Source organism: Heteronotia binoei, chromosome 8, assembly GCF_032191835.1.
Source record: "Heteronotia binoei isolate CCM8104 ecotype False Entrance Well chromosome 8, APGP_CSIRO_Hbin_v1, whole genome shotgun sequence".
In the NCBI taxonomy this organism is placed as follows: Eukaryota; Metazoa; Chordata; class Lepidosauria; order Squamata; family Gekkonidae; genus Heteronotia; species Heteronotia binoei.
Window position 1 is genome coordinate 123,242,192 of NC_083230.1, and position 18,729 is coordinate 123,260,920.

Genomic DNA, 18,729 nt, shown 5'->3' on the forward strand with positions numbered 1-18,729 from the left:
ATTCCTCCCCGCCCCCCACAACAGAAACCCTGTGAGGTAGATGAAGATATTGGATTTATATCCCACCCTCCACTCCGAAGAGTTTCAGAGCAGCTCACAATCTCCTTTACCTTTCTCCCCCACAACAGACACCCTGTGAGGTAGATGAAGATATTGGATTTATATCCCGCCCTCCACTCCAAAGAGTCTCAGAGCGGCTCACAATCTCCTTTACCTTCCCCCCCCCCCACAACAGACACCCTGTGAGGTAGATGAAGATATTGGATTTATATCCTGCCCTCCACTCCGAGGAGTCTCAGAGGGGCTCACAATCTCCTTTACTTCCCCCCCCCCCCGCCCACAACAGACACCCAGTGAGGTAGATGAAGATATTGGATTTATATCCTGCCCTCCACTCCGAAGAGTCTCAGAGCGGCTCACAATCTCCTTTACCTTCCCCCCACCACAATACACCCTGTGAGGTAGATGAAGATATTGGATTTATATCCTGCCCTCCACTCCGAAGAGTCTCAGAGCGGCTCACAATCTCCTTTACCTTCCTCCCCCCACAACAGACACCCTGTGAGGTAGATGAAGATATTAAATTTATATCCCATCCTCCACTCTGAAGAGTCTCAGTGCGGCTCACAGTCTCCTTTACCCCCCCCCCCCCACAACAGACACCCTGTGAGGTAGATGAAGATATTTGATTTATATCCCGCCCTCCACTCCGAAGAGTCTCAGAGCAGCTCACAATTTCCTTTACCTTTCCCCCCCCCACCACAATACACCCTGTGAGGTAGATGAAGATATTGGATTTATATCCTGCCCTCTACTCCGAAGAGTCTCAGAGCGGCTCACAATCTCCTTTACCTTTCTCCCCCACAACAGACACCCTGCAAGGCGGGTGGGGCTGTTGAGGACTCTTACAGCAGCTTCCCTTTCAAGGACAACCTCTGCCAGAGCTATGGCTGACCCAAGGCCATTCCAGCAGCTGCACACGGAGGAGTGCGGAATCAAACCCAGTTCTCCCAGATAAGATTCCGCACACTTAACTACTACACCAAACTGGCTCTCAAACGACTTTGGACCAATGACGATGACACCAAAATCTCCGTGCCCTTCACTTCAGTGCAATCTGCTGACTTCCCAATCAGGAATAGACGTCAAGGGCCTTCTGGGCATGAGCTCATATTTCGGTTACAGAGGCTTAAAACGCATGGGCTGCCCACGGTTACCTGCCCGCGAGAGAAGACGGCAAACGCAGCTCATCTGCCCATCTCTGCGCGCTGCCAAAAACCGAGGGCCTCGTGCCAGCCTCCCGCCTCCCCCTCTCCCCTCCTGGCACCTGGCAACATCGACGAGGCAGTGGAACCTTTGCCAATCAAAATAGCTGCAGCATATTGAGGAGGGAAAATTGTTGGTACAGCACAAAACAAACTGGATTTCATTTTCAAAATTAATAACGCCAGCACTACTGTCCTGATTGCATTAGTCATTTCCATAAATAATTAAGAACCCTCCATTTGTGCAGAATTCCCAATCTGCTGCGCCACGGCAGCGCAAAACGCGATTGACCTTGCTGCGGGATCTGGTCCACCTAGACCGCAAGGACACGGGGCCCTGAACGATGGCAGCGGTCCGACGACACAAAGCTGCTCTGCTGGCCCACAAGTTTGTGTGTCTGTGACCGGTATGCAAGCCAGGGTTCTCGCATGTTAGGCAGACGTTTCTCTCTACAGCACGATGGATAAATACAGCTCGGTTGTCCTGCACGAAACCTGTAGCCGGTTGCCAAACTGTCTGAACACAATCATACGTGACCTGCAAAATCCCTCCACTTTTCGAAGAAGAAGACCACCACAGAATTTATACCCTGCCATTCTCTCTGAATCAGACAGAGTCTCAGAGCAGCTTACAAACTCCTTTATCTTCCAGTTTGGTGTAGTGGTTAGTGTGCGGACTCTTATCTGGAAGAACCGGGTTTGTTTCCCCACTCCTCCACTTGCAGCTGCTGGAATGACCATGGGTGAGCCATAGCTCTCGTGGGAGTTGTCCTTGAAAGGGCAGCTTCTGTCAGAGTTCTCTCAGCCCCACCCACCCTCACAGGGTTTGTTGTGTGTGGGGGGGGGAGAAGGTAAAGGAGATTGTGACCACTCTGAGGCTCTGAGATTCAGAGTATAGGGCGGGATATAAATCCAATATCATCACCTTCTTCCTCCTCTTCTTCTTTCCCCACAACAGACACCCTGTGAGGTGGGTGGGGCTGAGAGGACTCTCACAGCAGCTACCCTTTCAAGGACAAGCTCTGCCAGAACTGTGGCTGACCCAAGACCATTCCAGCAGGTGCAAGTGGAGGAGTGCGGAATCAAACCTGGTTCTCCCAGATGAGAGAGCTATGGCTGACCCAAGGCCATTCCAGCAGCTGCAAGTGGAGGAGGAAGGAATCAAACCCAGTTCTCCCAGATAAGAGAGCTATGGCTGACCCAAGCCATCCCAGCAGCTGCAAGTGGAGGAGTGGGGAATCAAACCCGGTTCTCCCAGATGAGAGAGCTATGGCTGACCCAAGGCCATTCCAGGAGCTGCATGTGGAGGAGTGGGGAATCAAAACCGGTTCTCCCAGATAAAAGAGCTCTGGCTGACCCAAGGCCATTCCAGCAGCTGCAAGTGGAGGAGTGGGGAATCAAACCCGGTTCTCCGAGATAAGAGAGCTCTGGCTGACCCAAGGCCATTCCAGCAGCTGCAAGTGGAGGAGTGGGGAATCAAACCCGGTTCTCCCAGATAAGAGAGCTCTGGCTGACCCAAGGCCATTCTAGCAGGTGCAAGTGGAGGAGTGGGGAATCAAACGCAGTTCTCCCAGATAAGAGAGCTCTGGCTGACCCAAGGCCATTCCAGCAGTTGCAAGTGGAGGAGTGGGGAATCAAACCTGGTTCTCCCAGATAAGAGAGCTCTGGCTGACCCAAGGCCATTCCAGCAGCTGCAAGTGGAGGAGTGGGGAATCAAACCCGGTTCTCCCAGATAAGAGAGCTCTGGATGACCCAAGGCCATTGCAGCAGGTGCAAGTGGAGGAGGAATGGCCTTGGGTCAGCCATAACTCTTGCAGGAGTTGTCTTTTAAAGGGCAGCTGCTGTGAGAGCCCTCTCAGCCCCACCCAGCTGACAGGTATAGGAGATCGTAAGCTGCTCTGAGTCTGATTCAGAGAGAAGGGTGGGGTATAAATCTGCAGTCTTCTTCTTCCTTCCTTCCTCCCATCTCCTCCCTTCCTTCCCTCCTCCCTTCCGTTCTTCCTTCCCTCCTCCCTCCCTCCCTTCCCTCCTCCCTCTCTCCAGTCCTCCCTTCTGTCCTTCCCTCCCTCCCTTTCTTCACAAGGATCTGAATACTGGGCAGAGCTTTCCTCCCATCTTCTGGCCACCATCACTCTGACAATGCCTCTTTTTAAAAGAATCTTCTCTGATTGCAATCTTGTGATTGTCAGTATTGGAAGAGTGTTCTCAAACTTGCATTTCTGGGGCAGGAAAGACAGGCCGGGAAAGGCACCTCCCGTTTTTGGCATGGAAGTGGCTGTTTTCTCTGTTGAAATGATGGACTCCCAAGAGCCCCGCAGGAGTCACACAGGGAGCGATGACTCATCCGGAGCCCCTTCTCCCTCCGAGCAACCAAGACGGCTGCTGGATAAATTCCTACCGCCTGAATCTTCGGGAGATTGATGACGGTAATATAGAGAACTGAGGAAGGAGGGAGATCCCAGATGGAATCTGTAACGCTGGCAATTGGGGTGGGGAGGGAGGGAAAAACAATCTAATTTAATCTAGAAATCACCGAGAGAGACTCGGCTAGAAGAGGGAATGATACGCCATTATCACGGTGAATCTTTTATCCAATAGCCAATGTGGACGATGATATGAAAGCCATCCAAGTACCGTAGTTAATGTGCCGGACTGTGATCTCAAAGGAAGAGGAAAGGAAAGGTCCCCTGCGCAAGCACCAGTCGTTTCCGACTCTGGGGTGACGTTGCTTTCACAACGTTTTCATGGCAGACTTTTTACGGGGTGGTTTGCCCTTGCCTTCCCCAGTCCTCTACGCTTTCCACTCAGAAAGCTGGGTACTCATTTTACCCACCTCGGAAGTCAACCTCGAGCCGGCTACCTGAAACCAGCATCCGTTGGGATCGAACTCAGGTCGTGAGCAGAGGGCTCCGACTGCAGTACTGCAGCTTTATCACTCTGCGCCACGGGGCTCTCATCTCAGGCAGCAGGGTACTCATTTTATGACATTTTCATGGCAGACTTTTTACAGGGTGGCTTGCCATTGCCTTCCCAGTCATCTACGCTTTACCCCCAAGCAAGCTGGGTGCTCATTTTATAACGTTTTCATGGCATACTTTTTACGGGGTGGTTTGCCATTGTCTTCTCCAGTCATCCACACTCCCCCCCCAGAAATCTGGGGACTCTTTTTACCGACCTCTGAAGGATGAGAGACTGAGTCAACCTGAGTCCAGAGAAGGGCAACTAGAATGATTAAAGGGCTGGAGCACTTTCCCCATGAAGAAAGGTTGAAACGCTTGGGACTCTTTAGCTTGGAGAAACGTCGCCTGCGGGGTGACATGATAGAGGTTTACAAGATAATGCATGGGATGGAGAAAGTAGAGAAAGAAGTACTTTTCTCCCTTTCTCACAATACAAGAACTCGTGGGCATTCGATGAAATTGCTGAGCAGACAGGTTAAAACGGATAAAAGGAAGTACTTCTTCACCCAAAGGGTGATTAACATGTGGCATTCACTGCCACAGGAGGTGGTGGCGGCCACAAGTATAGCCACCTTCAAGAGGGGTTTAGATAAAAATATGGAGCACAGGTCCATCAGTGGCTATTAGCCACAGTGTGAGTGTATATATAAAAATTTTTGCCACTGTGTGACACAGAGTGTTAGACTGGATGGGTCGTTGGCCTGATCCAACATGGCTTCTCTTATGTTCTTACCTGAACCAGCTTCTGCTGGGATTGAACTCAGGTCATGAGCAGAGCTTAGGACTGCAGTACTGCAGCTTTAACACTCTGCGCCACGGGGCTCTTATGACTTCTGTTCAACCCCCCCCCCCCCCCCCCCGTGCCAGGAAACTCGCAGGGTGACATAAGACGAGTCATTTCTTCTCAGCCTCGCCCTACCTTGCAGGATTTTTGTGACGATAAAAAAGGGAAGGGAGAACCACAGATGCCGCTCAAAGGTCCTTGGCAGAAGAACCAGATAGAAATGTGCTAGATAGATGGGCTTGGAACTGGCAGAACAAAGCTCAAATGGGGACTCTGGGCAAGTCAACACCCAGTTTTACAGCAAGGGTTTCACTATAGGGTGGTAGGGTTGCCAAGTCCAACTCAAAAACTACCTGGGGACTTTGGAGGTGGAGCCAGGGGACTTTCCCATTTCCTAAAATAAATAAAAATTTGTTGTTGTTCAGTCGCACACTCGAGTCCGACTCTTTGAGACCCCATGGACAAAGTCACGCCAGGCCCTCCTGTCTTCCACCATCCTCCGAAGTCTGCTCAAATTCGTGTTTGTTACATCAGTAATGCTGTCCAGCCATCTCCTCTTTTGCTGTCCCCTTCTTCTTTTGCCTTCTGTCTTTCCCAGCATCAGGATCTTCTCCAGGAAGTGCTCCCTTCTCACTTGGTGGCAAAAGGATTTAAGCTTCAGCTTCAGGATCTGACCTTCCAGGGAACAGTCAGGGTGGATTTCCCTTAGGACTGACTGATTTGATCTTCTTGCAGTCCAAGGAACTCTCAAGAGTCTTCTTCAGCACCACAGCTCAAAAGCATCTATTCTTCTGCGCTCGGCCTTCCTTATGGTCCAACTCTCACAGCCATACATTAGTACTGGGAATACAATCGCTTTGACTATATGGACTTTTGTTGGCAGGGTGATGTCTCCACTTTTAATTATACCATAGCTCACCATAGCTGTCCTCCCAAGGAGCAAACGTCTTTTAATTTCATGGTTACAGTCACCATTAGCAGTGATCTTGGATCGCAGAAATGTGAAGTCTGTCACAACTTCCATGCCTTTTTGTTCTTTGGGGAGGGACGGTGGCTCAGTGGTAGAGTATCTGCTTGAGAAGCAGAAGGTCCCAGGTTCAATCCCTGGCATCTCCAAAAAAGGGTCCGGGCAAATAGGTGTGAAAAACTTCAGCTTGAGACCCTGGAGAGCTGCTGCCGGTCTGAGAAGACAATACTGACTTTGATGGACCAAAGGTCTGATTCGGTATAAGGCAGCTTCATATGTTCATATTTGCCAAGGAGTGATGGGCCGGATGCCATGATCTTATCTTAGTTTTTCTGATGTTGAGTTTCAAGCCTACTCTTGTGCTCTCCTATTTCACCCTCAACAAGAGGTTCTTTAGGTCCTCCTCACTTTCTTCCATTAGCTATATAAATTAAATATAAATACAGCAGTGCGATTCCCCTGAATAGTCTTCATTTCCTGGTCCCCCCAGCAATTCGAGTGAATGAAAGGGAACCCACACTAACAAATGGAGGACTTACGAATGTGATACTCAAAGAGGACCGAGACTCTAAAGCACCTTCAAAGCGGAGAGGAGTCAGAGGCTCAATGGCAGAGCATCTGCATGGAGAGGAGGAGGAGGAGGAGAAGGAGAAGGAGAAGAAATCACCCCACAATAGAAACCCTGTTAGGTAGGTGGAGCTGAAAAAGCTCTGAGAGAACTGTGATTGACCCAAGGCCACCCACCTGGCTTCATCTGGAGGAGTGGGGAATCAAACCTGGATCTCCAGATTACAGTTCGCCACTCTTAACCACTACACCAAACTGGCTCCCAAGTTCAACCCCCAGCATCTCCAGTTAAAAGGAATAGGCGACAGGTGATGGCAAAGCCCTCTGCCTGAGATGTGGAGAGCTGCTGCCAGCCTCAGTAGACAATGCTGGGCATGATGGACCAAGGGTCTGATTTGGTGGAAGGGAGCTTCGTGTGTGCCTTAGTCCACTGTTATCCCGCTTTTCATCAAAGAGGTACGCAAGCTTCTCCTTACCATGAATGATCAAGAAAAAAAACAGAATGAGTAACCTTCTTTGGCTGGTCGCTATGGTTACACTCCAATGCCTTGGACCTCCAAGGATTAAGGCAGGAAATAAACGCCAAGAGATAGATGGAGAGTCTAGGAATAAATCTTATCTATCCTCCTCGCTCAAAACTGGCACAAGGGAAAGGGCTACCCATCCTGGGATGGTTAGTGAGACTGTAATGGGAAAATGTAGATGGTTGGGAAACTATGGAAAAGTCTCAAGCCATTTCTTTATGAATCAAAACTACCACTTCAAACATTTGAAGTAGCTAAGAACATAAGAGAAGCCATGTTGGATCAGGCCAATGGCTCACCCAGTCCAACTCTTTCGTGTCACACAGTGGCCAAAACCCAGGTGCCCTCAGGAGGTCCAACACCTGGGCCAAAACACGAGAAGCCTTCCCTCTGTTGCCCCTCCCAAACACCAAGGATACAGACCATCAGTTCCCCACACATAAGAACATAAGAGAACCCATGTCGGATCAGGCCAATGCTTCATCCAGTGCAACACTCTGTGTCCCACAGTGGCCCAAACCCAGGTGCCCTCAGGAGGTCCACCAGCAGAGCCATAAGAACATAAGAAAAGCCATGTTGGATCAGGCAAACGGCTCAACCACTCTGTGTCATACAGTGGCCCAAAGTCAGCTGCCATCAGAAGGTCCACCAGCAGGGCAAAATGGCAGAAGTTCTCCCACGCTTGCCCTCCAAACACTAAGAAGACAGAGCTGATACAGGCTTCCTTGAAGCCAGTAGGCCTCACTAGGCCTAGGATCATGACATAGCTAGTCCAACACAGGGTGCTTTTTTTTTTTTTTTTGAGCAGGAATGCAGTTCTAGCTGGCTTGGTGCCAGGGGTGTGTGACCTAATATACCAATCAGTTCCCACTGGACCTTTTCTACAAGGAAGCCCTGTGTGAAACAATGGTGACGTCAGGGTGTGTGGCCTAATATGCAAATGAGGTCCTGCTGGGATTTTTCTACAAAAAAAGCCCTGGTACGCCATTTGTCACTGGTAGGGTTGCTAAGATCTAGGTGGAGTCTGGAGATCTCCCCCAGACAACAGAGGTCAGTTCCCCTGGAAAAAATGGCAGGTACTGAGGGTGCTCTCTATGGCATTGTACCACACTGAGGTCTTCCCCAGGCCTCACCTCCAAAATCTCCAGTTATTTCCCCACCCAGGGTTGGCGGCCCTAGCCACCGGTTGACTCTCCTCCTTGCTGAGCTTTCAACATCAGCACTGCCGAAAAAAGAGAAAGGAGCCGGCTAATTACCAGCAGCACCGGCACCAAACGAGCCGGAATGGAAGCGCTAGGAATGTAAATCAGCCCGTGCCCACTGACCGACGGGCAAAGGCAGCATCTGTGCATGCAGCTTGCAAAGCAATGAGGCTGTGACGACGTCCCGGCATCCGGCTTTGATTGCTTCATCTTGCTCGAGAGCTCTGCTGGGCGAAGGGAGGTGAGCAGAGTGGATGACCTCCCCCCCCTCCTGGCAAGCCGTGCCCGAGCGCGAAGGAAGAGCTGTGACTGATTCCGACCGGAGCTCCAGCACCGTCTGCCCTCTAAATGTTACCGCTGTTCGAAACGCGGGGAGCGCTAACAGGTGTGGCAGTAGGAGGAAGGGAGTGCTGGAGCAAGCCGCGGCGGCCCTCCCTGCAGCGGAATCGTGTTTTAACATGAAAAGGTCACCCGCAATCTATTCTTCTCCACGTAATCGGAAACAGGTGGCCTGCTAGCTCCCGCACCTCCCTTTAAAAAAAAACACGCAGCCCCGTATCATCGACTGTGCAAATACGCAATTCTTTTCCATGCAAACAGGTGAAAGCACTGGAATGTGCTCAAATGCACACAGATGTTCGGAAATCTGCAAACGGCATTGACTACGGGAGAGAGACAGACAAGAGGGGCGGCTGAGGAAGTGCTCAAAGCTCATCTACGCGAGAGAATGGCATACGAGAGAAATGGATCACAGCTCAGCCTCCCACATTGTTTTCATGTTGCAATTGAGGAACAGGTAACTTTGTGCTCGTGCAAACCTCAAACAAAGCATGCTTTAACACATGGGAACAACAGGTTCCAAGGGTTTCGGAAAAGAGCTGGAGGCCAGACGCATTGTTGACATTGTCACCTATACGGGCACGGTTCCATCCTGAGCTGCATGAACTGCACTGACTACCTATTGAGTACTGGATCTGGTTCAAGGTTACATTTAAAGCCTTATATGGTCAGGGGCCAGCATACCTATGGGACCGCTTCTCCCAGAGAGTCAGTTTGGTGTAGTGGTTAAGTGCGCGGACTCTTATCTGGGAGAACCGGGTTTCATTCCCCACTCCTCCACTTGCACCTGCTGGAATGGCCTTGGGTTAGCCATAGCTCTGGCAGAGGTTGTCCTTGAAAGGGCAGCTGCTGTGAGAGCCCTCTAAGCTCCACCCACCTCACAGGGTGTCTGTTGTGGGGGGAGAAGATAAAGGAGATTGAAAGCCACACTGAGTCTCTGATTCAGAGAGAAGGGCAGGGTATAAATCTGCAGTTCTTCTTCTTCCCTGCATGAGTCCATTAGGTCTTTACGATGAGCAACCCAACAACTTCTGGTGATACAAAGCCCCAGAGACGTCCATCTGGCCTCAACAAGGCCTGGTGGAATGAGCTCCCCCTGGAGATCTGGGATCTGCTTCAATTCCTCAGGACCTGTAAAACAGAGCTCTTTCACCAGGCTTTTAGTTGAAGCAGAGGACTTCACTTGTTATCAGCCTCCCCCCCTTAATTCCATCCCAGTGCTATAAGACCTGCTGGACCTGGACAATAGGCCAAGTCTGTGAGGCAGAATTTGCCATTTTAGTGCCTATTGTTACTCTGTAACTTTAGATTTTATATGTTTTAAATTGGTTGGGTTTTTTTACTGTTGACAGTTTTTATGATGTAACCCGCCCTGAGCCTGTTCTACGGGAAGGGTGGGCTAAAAAAAATAAATAAAATCGAATTAAATAAATAAATAAATTGTGGCAGAGCATCATGCACCGAGGCGAACGCAAACGACCCCCTTCCCGTTGGAGGCAGAGGCTTGTGAAACTGCAGCTGGCAGCGAGAGCTGCCCTTAATGAGCGCATCTATCAATTTTCAGGGGACTTGGTTGATTACCAGTACACAAAAATAAGAAAACGTGCCAATTTAACTGTTGGCTGCCGATGTGTAAAAAGAGACAGAGGGTTTCACGCCCTTGATTTCATAAAAAGAAGCCTACTGAAAATTGCTCCATCTATCTGAGCGAGCACGTGTGAGGGGCAGGTGGAATTTCACCCCACCCCCACGTGTCTTGTAAGCCGCCCTGAGCCTGCCTCGGCGGGGAGGGCAGGGTATAAATAAAAAATTATTATTATTACTTAGAACCTATCTACCCCAGCAGGCAGAAGTCTCGGGGAGAGCCAGTTTGGTGTAGTGGTTAAGTGTGCGGACTCTTATCTGGGAGAACCGGGTTTGATTCCCCACTCCTCCACTTGCACCTGCTGGAATGGCCTTGGGTCAGCCACAGCTCTGGCAGAGGTTGTCCTTGAAAGGGCAGCTGCTGTGAGAGCCCTCTCCAGCCCCACCCACCTCACAAGCTGTCTATTGTGGGGGGCGGAAGGTGAAGGAGATTGTGAGCCACTCTGAGACTCTTCGGAGTGGAGGGCGGGATAGAAATCCAATATTTTCATCTACCTCACAGGGTGTCTGTTGTGCGGGAGGAAGGTAAAGGAGATTGTGAGCCGCTCTGAGACTCTTCAGAGTGGAGAACGGGATATAAATCCAATATCTTCATCTACCTCACAGGGTGTCTGTTGTGGGGGAGGAAGGTAAAAGAAATTGTGAGCTGCTATGAGACTTTTTGGAGTGGAGGGCGGGATATAAATCCAATATCTTCATCTACATCATAGGGTGTCTGTTGTGGGGGGAGGAAGGTAAAGGAAATTGTGAGCCGCTCTGAGACTCTTTGGAGTGGAGGGCGGGATATAAATCCAATATCTTCATCTACCTCACAGGGTGTCTGTTGTGGGGGAGGAAGGGAAAGGAGATTGTGAGCTGCTCTGAGACTCTTCGGAGTGGAGGGTGGGATATAAATCCAATATTTTCATCTACCTCACAGGGTGTCTGTTGTGAGGGGTGGGGAAGGTAGAGGAGATTGTAAGCCGCTCTGAGTCTCTTCGGAGTGGAGGGCGGTATATAAATCCGGTATCTTCATCTACCTCACAGGGTGTCTGTTGTGGGGGGGGGGGGAGCTAAAGGAGATTGTGAGCCGCTCTGAGACTCTTCGGAGTGGAGGGCGGGATATAAATCCAATATCTTCATCTTCTTCTTCACAGGTGAGCATCTAACTCAGGGGTGGCGAACTCATTTGTTATGAGGGCCGGATCTGACATAAATGAGACCTTGTCGGGCCGGCCCGTGTCAGACCGGACCATGTGTGTACTTATTTAAGATTAGGTAGCAGGGATATAAACTTTATAAAGGACACAGACAAACAGAAAAGATGTCAATGCTTTACTGATGTTCCTACTGTCAACATTAACTCAAAGAACTTCTCCCCCCCCCCCCCACACCCCACTGGGCTTTCTCTAGTTTTATACAAACGCCATTCTCGTTCTTCTGATACAATTCATTCATTTATTTATTTTACTCATTTTTTAGCCCGCCCTTCCCGTAGAACAGGCTCAGGGCGGGTTACATCATCAAAAACAGTCAACAGTAAAAACAGTCAAAGACCAATTTTAAAAAATGTTAAATCTAAGATTGCAAAGACCAAGGCGGCAGAATTCTGCCTCACAGACGTGACCTCTTGTCCAGGGCCAGCAGACCTTGCAGCTCTGGGATGGAATAAGAGGGGGGAGGCCGGTAAGAAGTCACGCCCACTGCCTCAGCTGAAAGCCTGGCGAAAGAACTCTGCCTTACAGGCCCTGCAGAATTGAAGCAGATCCTGCAGGTCCCGGATCTCTAGGGGGAGCTCACTACACCAGGCAGGGGCCAGGGCTGAAAAGGCCCTGGCCCTCATCGAGGCCAGATGGACGTCTCTGGGGCCGGGTATCACCAAAAGTTGTTGGTTTGCTGATCGTAAGGACCTATGGGGTTCATATGGGGAGAGGCGGTCCCGAAGGTATGCTGGTCCCTGGCTATATAGGGTAAGTCCCAACACCTTGAACCAGATGCGGTACTTGATGGGTCGCCAGTGCAGTTCACGTAGCACAGGATGGATCCGTGCTCATACAGGCGACAAAGTCAACATGGAGTAGAATACAATGCTAAAACAATACATTGCCTACTTATCTGTTTGATTTTAAAAGCAATTATATTGACTCGTATCCAGGCCTCAGATTCAACAGGAGCTCACTGGAGCTCTTCCTCCCCACCTACCTTGTCAATTGAGTAGTATGTACTGGATTAGAAGAGAGGGCAGCCAACCAGCTCCCAGGAGCTTTGCCACACCCCCAGCAGCCCTCATTAACCCCTTGAGAAGCCCATGCCACCCTTTCAACATTTCTTATGTGGTGGTGGGTGGCTCGATGGCCTCTTGACTGTGGGGAGGGCAGTCAAGAAGAAGAAGAAGATGAAGAAGATATTGGATTTATATCCCACCCTCCACTCCGAAGAGTCTCAGAGCGGCTCACAATCTTCTTTACCTTCCTCCCCTACAACAGACACCCTGTGAGGTAGATGAAGATATTGGGTTTATATCCCGCACTCCACTCCGAAGAGTCTCAGAGCGGCTCACAATCTCCTTTACCTTCCTCCCCCACAACAGACACTCTGTGAGGTAGATGAAGTTATTGGGTTTATATCCCACCCTCCACTCCGAAGAGTCTCAGAGCGGCTCACAATCTCCTTTACCTTCCTCCCCTACAACAGACACCCTGTGAGGTAGATGAAGATACTGGATTTATATCCCGCCCTCCGCTCCGTAGAGTCTCAGAGCGGCTCACAATCTCCTTTACCTTCCTCTCCCACAACAGACGCCCTGTGAGGTAGATGAAGATACTGGATTTATATCCCACCCTCCACTCCGAAGAGTCTCAGAGCGGCTCACAATCTCCTTTCCCTTCCTCCCCCACAACAGACACCCTGTGAGGTGGGTGGGGCTGAGAGGGCTCTCCCAGCAGCTTCCCTTTCAAGGACAACCTCTGCTAGAGCTATGGCTGACCCAAGGCCATGCTAGCAGGTGCAAGTGGAGGAGTGGGGAATCAAATCCGGTTCTCCCAGATAAGAGTCTGCACACTTCACCACTACACCAAACTGGCAAGAAAGGAGAGCCCCAGGTGTGCGAGGCCTGCTTGGGCTGGCTGGATCTCTAGCCAGCCCAGGCAGGCCTCACTCTCCCGGGGCTCTCCTTTCTTGCATTGGGTTGCTTTTGGCTGGGGGGGGGCAGCACATACTAATGAGTTATGCTAATGAACTCCACCACCTATTTTTCTACAAAACGACCCCTGCTCATATCCAACGAGCCACCGAGCCTTTTTCAGAGGTCCAGATGGATTAGCAACCAGTGAGCGCTATTCCCGATCCCAGCCTTTCTTCCCAGAAACGAATGTCTGATTCCGTTTCAGGCGGCTTCCCGTGTGTCCAGCCACTGAAGGATGTGTTCCTCTCGCAGATCCTGCAATGGCAACCTCAGTACCCCATCAATCTATGGAAGGTTGCTACCCGACAAGAGGATCAATCAGGGACAATTTCTCTCATCAATCTACAGGCCAACCTAAAGCCAGTCTCAAGTTCGCTCTACTCGAGCAGCACCCAAACCGGCAAGCATTTAGGACAGCAAGACCAGTTTTTGAATGGTATTATTAGAAACGCTGAGGTCCTATGGGAGCTTCTCAAGAATTCCTTGATGAAAAGAATAGGTAACAGAGGACAGGATTCTCTGATATCTATATCGCAAATAATTGTGAACCATTCACTGCAGTGCAGAACGCCAGGGTATAAACTGTGGTTTGCTCTCAGCAGGGATTGTTAGTAGCAGGAGTTCCTTTGCATATTAGGCCACACACCCCTGATGGAGCCAATCCTTCAAGAGCTGACAGGGCTCTTAGTACAGGGCCTTCTGTAAGCTCTTGGAGGACTGGCTACATCATGTGTCAAGCCCCGAGATTCCCAATAATGAAGTCCTTTGTTTTATTTCAAATAGACTGCTTCATTCAGGAATTCAAAGGAGCTACATGGTCCTTGGAAATACTGAGATCCCAGAGGTTACATGCTTGCTATATAGGGTATCATAAACCGTTGCTGAAGGCGCTTCATTTGAATCTAAGGTTCAAAGGTTACAGCAGCGACTATCATTTTCACTACAAAAAACATTCTCACATTATGAACATAGGAAGCTGCCTGAAGCAGACCCTGGGTCAATCAAAGTCAGTACTGTCTACTCAGACTGGCAGCGGCTCTCCACGGTCTCAAGCTGAGGTTTTTCACACCTATTTGCCTGGACCCTTTTTAGTTGGAGATGCCGGGGACTGAACCCGGGGCCTTCTGCTTACCCAGCAGATGCTCTACCACTGAGCCACCGTCCCTCCCCTGCTCTCCAGGGTCTCAAGCTGAGGTTTTTCACGCCTACTTGCCTGGACCCTTTTGAGTTGGAGATGCCGGGGATTGAACCCGGGGCCTTCTGCTTACCCAGCAGATGCTCTACCACTGAGCCACCGTCCCTCCCCTGCTCTCCAGGGTCTCAAGCTGAGGTTTTTCACGCCTACTTGCCTGGACCCTTTTGAGTTGGAGATGCTGGGGATTGAGCCTGGGACCTTCTGCTTACCAAGCAGATGCTCTGCCACCGAGCCACCATCCCTCCCCTGCTCTCCAGGGTCTCAAGTGGAGGTTTTTCACGCCCACCTGCCTGGATCCTTTTGAGTTGGAGATGCCGGGGACTGAGCCTGGGACCTTCTGCTTACCAAGCAGATGCTCTGCCACCGAGCCACCATCCCTCCCCTGCTCTCCAGGGTCTCAAGCTGAGGTTTCTCACGCCTACCTGCCTGGACCCTTTTGAGTTGGAGATGCTGGGGATTGAGCCTGGGACCTTCTGCTTACCAAGCAGATGCTCTGCCACCGAGCCACCATCCCCCCCCTGCTCTCCAGGGTCTCAAGCTGAGGTTTTTCACGCCTACCTGCCTGGACCCTTTTGAGTTGGAGATGCCGGGGATTGAGCCTGGGACCTTCTGCTTACCAAGCAGATGCTCTGCCACCGAGCCACCGTCCCTCCCCACATTGCAAACTACATTGTGAACAGATAAGGAAGCCTGCAAATTTAGGGAGTACATCCTTCGAAACACAGCATGCCCTTTCCAGTACCATAAACATTCTTCTGCCAGATGGCAACGCCTACGTGTTCCCCAGGTAGTAAATAACGAAGAAGGGTCAGAGTATTAACCTGCCATTTGGCCAGCCCTCTCTAAGAAAAGCCTGGGGCTTGACAGCGTGTGGCCTAATATGTAAAGGAGTTCCTGCTACAAAAGCAAACAAAAAAGCCCCTGGCTCTCAGTTTACAGCAGTGAGCACCAACAGGTCTGGCCAGGCCTCTGAATAAATTGGATGCCCTAGAACAACCCACCCACTCCCAGAGCTCTCTTATCTGGGAGAACGGGTTTGATTCCCCACTCCTCTACTTGCACCTGCTGGAATGGCCTTGGGTCAGCCAGAGCTCTCTTATCTGGGAGAACCGGCTTTGATTCCCCACTCCTCCACTTGCAGGTGCTGGAATGTCTTGGGTCAGCAATAGCTCTCCTATCTGGGAGAAGTGGGTTTGATTCCCCACTCCTCCACTTGCACCTGCTGCAATGGCCTTGGGTCAGCCAGAGCTCTCTTATCTGGGAGAACCGGGTTTCATTCCCCACTCCTCCACTTGCAGCTGCTGGAATGGCCTTGGGTCAGCCAGAGCTCTCTTATCTGGGAGAACCGGGCTTAATTCCCCACTCCTCCACTTGCAGCTGCTGGAATGGCCTTGGGTCAGCCAGAGCTCTCTTATTTGGGAGAACCGGGCTTGATTCCCCTGTCCTCCACTTGCAGCTGCTGGAATGGCCTTGAGTCAGCCGGAGCTCTCTTATCTGGGAGAACCGGGTTTGATTCCCCACTCCTCCACTTGCAGCTGCTGGAATGGCCTTGGGTCAGCCAGAGCTCTCTTATCTGGGAGAACCGGGTTTGATTCCCCTCTCCTCCACTTGCAGCTGCTGGAATGGCCACGGGTCAGCCAGAGCTCTCTTATCTGGGAGAACCGGGTTTGATTCCCCACTCCTCCACTTGCACCTGCTGGAATGGCCTTGGGTCAGCCAGAGCTCTCTTATCTGGGGGAACCGGGTTTGATTCCCCACTCCTCGCCTTGCACCTGCTGGAATGGCCTTGGGTCAGCCAGAGCTCTCTTATCTTGGAGAAACGGGTTTGATTCCCCACTCCTCCACTTGCACCTGCTAGCATGGCCTTGGGTCAGCCATAGCTCTCTTATCTGGGAGAACCGGGTTTGATTTCCCTCTCCTCCACTTGCAGCTTCTGGAATGGCCTTGGGTCAGCCAGAGCTCTCTTATCTGGGAGAACCGGGTTTGATTCCCCACTCCTCCCCTTGCACTTGCTGGAATGGCCTTGGGTCAGCCAGAGCTCTCTTATCTTGGAGAAACGGGTTTGATTCCCCACTCCTCCACTTGCACCTGCTAGCATGGCCTTGGGTCAGCCATAGCTCTCTTATCTGGGAGAAACGGGTTTGATTCCCCACTCCTCCACTTGCAGCTGCTGGAATGGCCTTGGGTCAGCCAGAGCTCTCTTATCTGAGAGAACCGGGTTTGATTCCCCACTCCTCTCCTTGCACCTACTGGAATGGCCTTGGGTCAGCCATAGCTCTGACAGAGGTTGTCCTTGAAAGGGCAGCTGCTGTGAGAGCCCTCTCAGCCCCACATACCTCACAGGTTGTCTGTTGTGAGGGGAGAAGATATAGGACAGGGGTGGCCAACGGTAGCTCTCCAGAAGTTTTTTGCCTACAACTCTCATCAGCCCCAGCCATTGGCCATGCTGGCTGAGGCTGATGGGAGTTGTAGGAAAAAAACATCTGGAGAGCTACCGTTGGCCACCCCTGATATAGGAGATTGTAAGCTGCTCTGAGACTCTGATTCAGAGAAAAGGGCGGGGTATAAATCTGCTGTCTTTCTTCTTCTACTTTTTCTTCTTCCCACAAATCTAAGAATATCAGTAATAAGACTAACCATCCCAAAACAGATGAAAGCTACTCATTCCGGGTTTTTTTTTACCTACTAAGGAGGCTGGAGGGGAAGAATCTAGGTGTTGATTTACAAGGAAGTTGTCCCTTGGTAGCCCTGAGCAACAGAATAGGAGTAATGTCCATATTCTCCCCCCCCTCCCCATTCATTTTCACTTGCTGTGCACCGAAGACGCTCCCTATAGACTTTAGGCCTTTGCCTTAATGAACACATATCTTAAAGGCTTGGCAGCTCGTCTGCACACGGTCTTTTGTTCCAGCGTAACGATGTTGGTATAAAACCCATCTGGAATAAGGTACCCTCAGGCACAAAAACAGTTTCTGCTTGTATAATTGTGTCTGCACAAGGGAATTGCTCTAGTATGTCTATCATGATTCCTTTAAGTAGCTTTATCAGTGTACGAATGAATTCTTCGGACCAAGTCTTGCAATTCGACCGCAATCCACGAAGAGACATCTCCACGAATAATCCACCCACTGAAACTTTTTTTAATCATACACACACACACATACACACACACACACTTGAACCATCGCTAAGTGGATGCACGGCAGAATCTATAAAATTACAAATGGCGTAGAGAGAGAAATTTATCTTCTCTCGTAAGACTAGAATTCAAGGTCACCCAGAGAAAATGACTGCTAGCAGAGACAGGACGAAATAGACAAAGGAAATAATACTTCGATCCCCATCATTCGTAACACAGCTTACAGAAGAAGAAGAAGATGATACTGGATTTATCCCGCCCTATACTCTGAATCTCAGAGTCTCAGCGTGGTCACAATCTCCTTTACCTCCCCCCCCCCACAACAGACACCCTGTGAGGTAGATGAAGATATTGGATTTATATCCCGCCCTCCACTCCGAAGAGTCTCAGAGCGGCTCACGATCTCCTTTACCTCCCCCCCCCCACAACAGACACCCTGCGAGGTAGATGAAGATATTGGATTTATATCCCACCCTCCACTCCGAAGAGTCTCAGAGCGGCTCACAATCTCCTTTACCTTCCTCCCCCCCCCACAACAGACACCCTGTGAGGTAGGTGGGGCTGAGTGAGCGCTTACACAGCAGCTGCCCTTTTAAGAACAACTCCTACGAGAGCTATGGCTGACCCAAGGCCATTCCAGCAGGTGCAAGTGGAAGAGTGAGGAATCAAACCCGGTTCTCCTAGATAAGAGTCCGCACACTTAACCACTAACACCAAACTGGAAGTCACAGACACCGAGATGTGGGGAATGACCAGTGGTTTGGGGGGATTAGTCAAATTCTGTCACTGGCTCTTAGATGTGTCACTTACATGTATACCTTGTAGCATGCAAAGGAAGCATGCTTCTGTGTGCAGTTTGGGAGACCTCACTTCAAAAAAGGATGTGGATAGATTGGAAGAAGAGGAAGATATTGGATTTGTATCCCACCCTCCAAACTGAATCTCAGAGTCTCAGAGCGGCTCACAATCTCCTTTCCCTT

The 18,729-nt window shown here is 50.5% G+C and overlaps 1 protein-coding gene and 1 non-coding gene across 3 annotated transcripts in view; one reads left to right on the plus strand and one right to left on the minus strand.

Annotated features, from left to right (window-relative positions):
• Positions 1 to 18,729, minus strand: part of CHCHD3 (coiled-coil-helix-coiled-coil-helix domain containing 3) — a 476,827-nt gene that overhangs the window by 86,636 nt on the left and 371,462 nt on the right. The gene's annotated exons all lie outside the window — the stretch shown is intronic.
• On the plus strand, positions 6,059 to 6,125 carry TRNAL-GAG (transfer RNA leucine (anticodon GAG)). Its single transcript has one exon. It is a non-coding gene; the product is annotated as a tRNA-Leu (tRNA).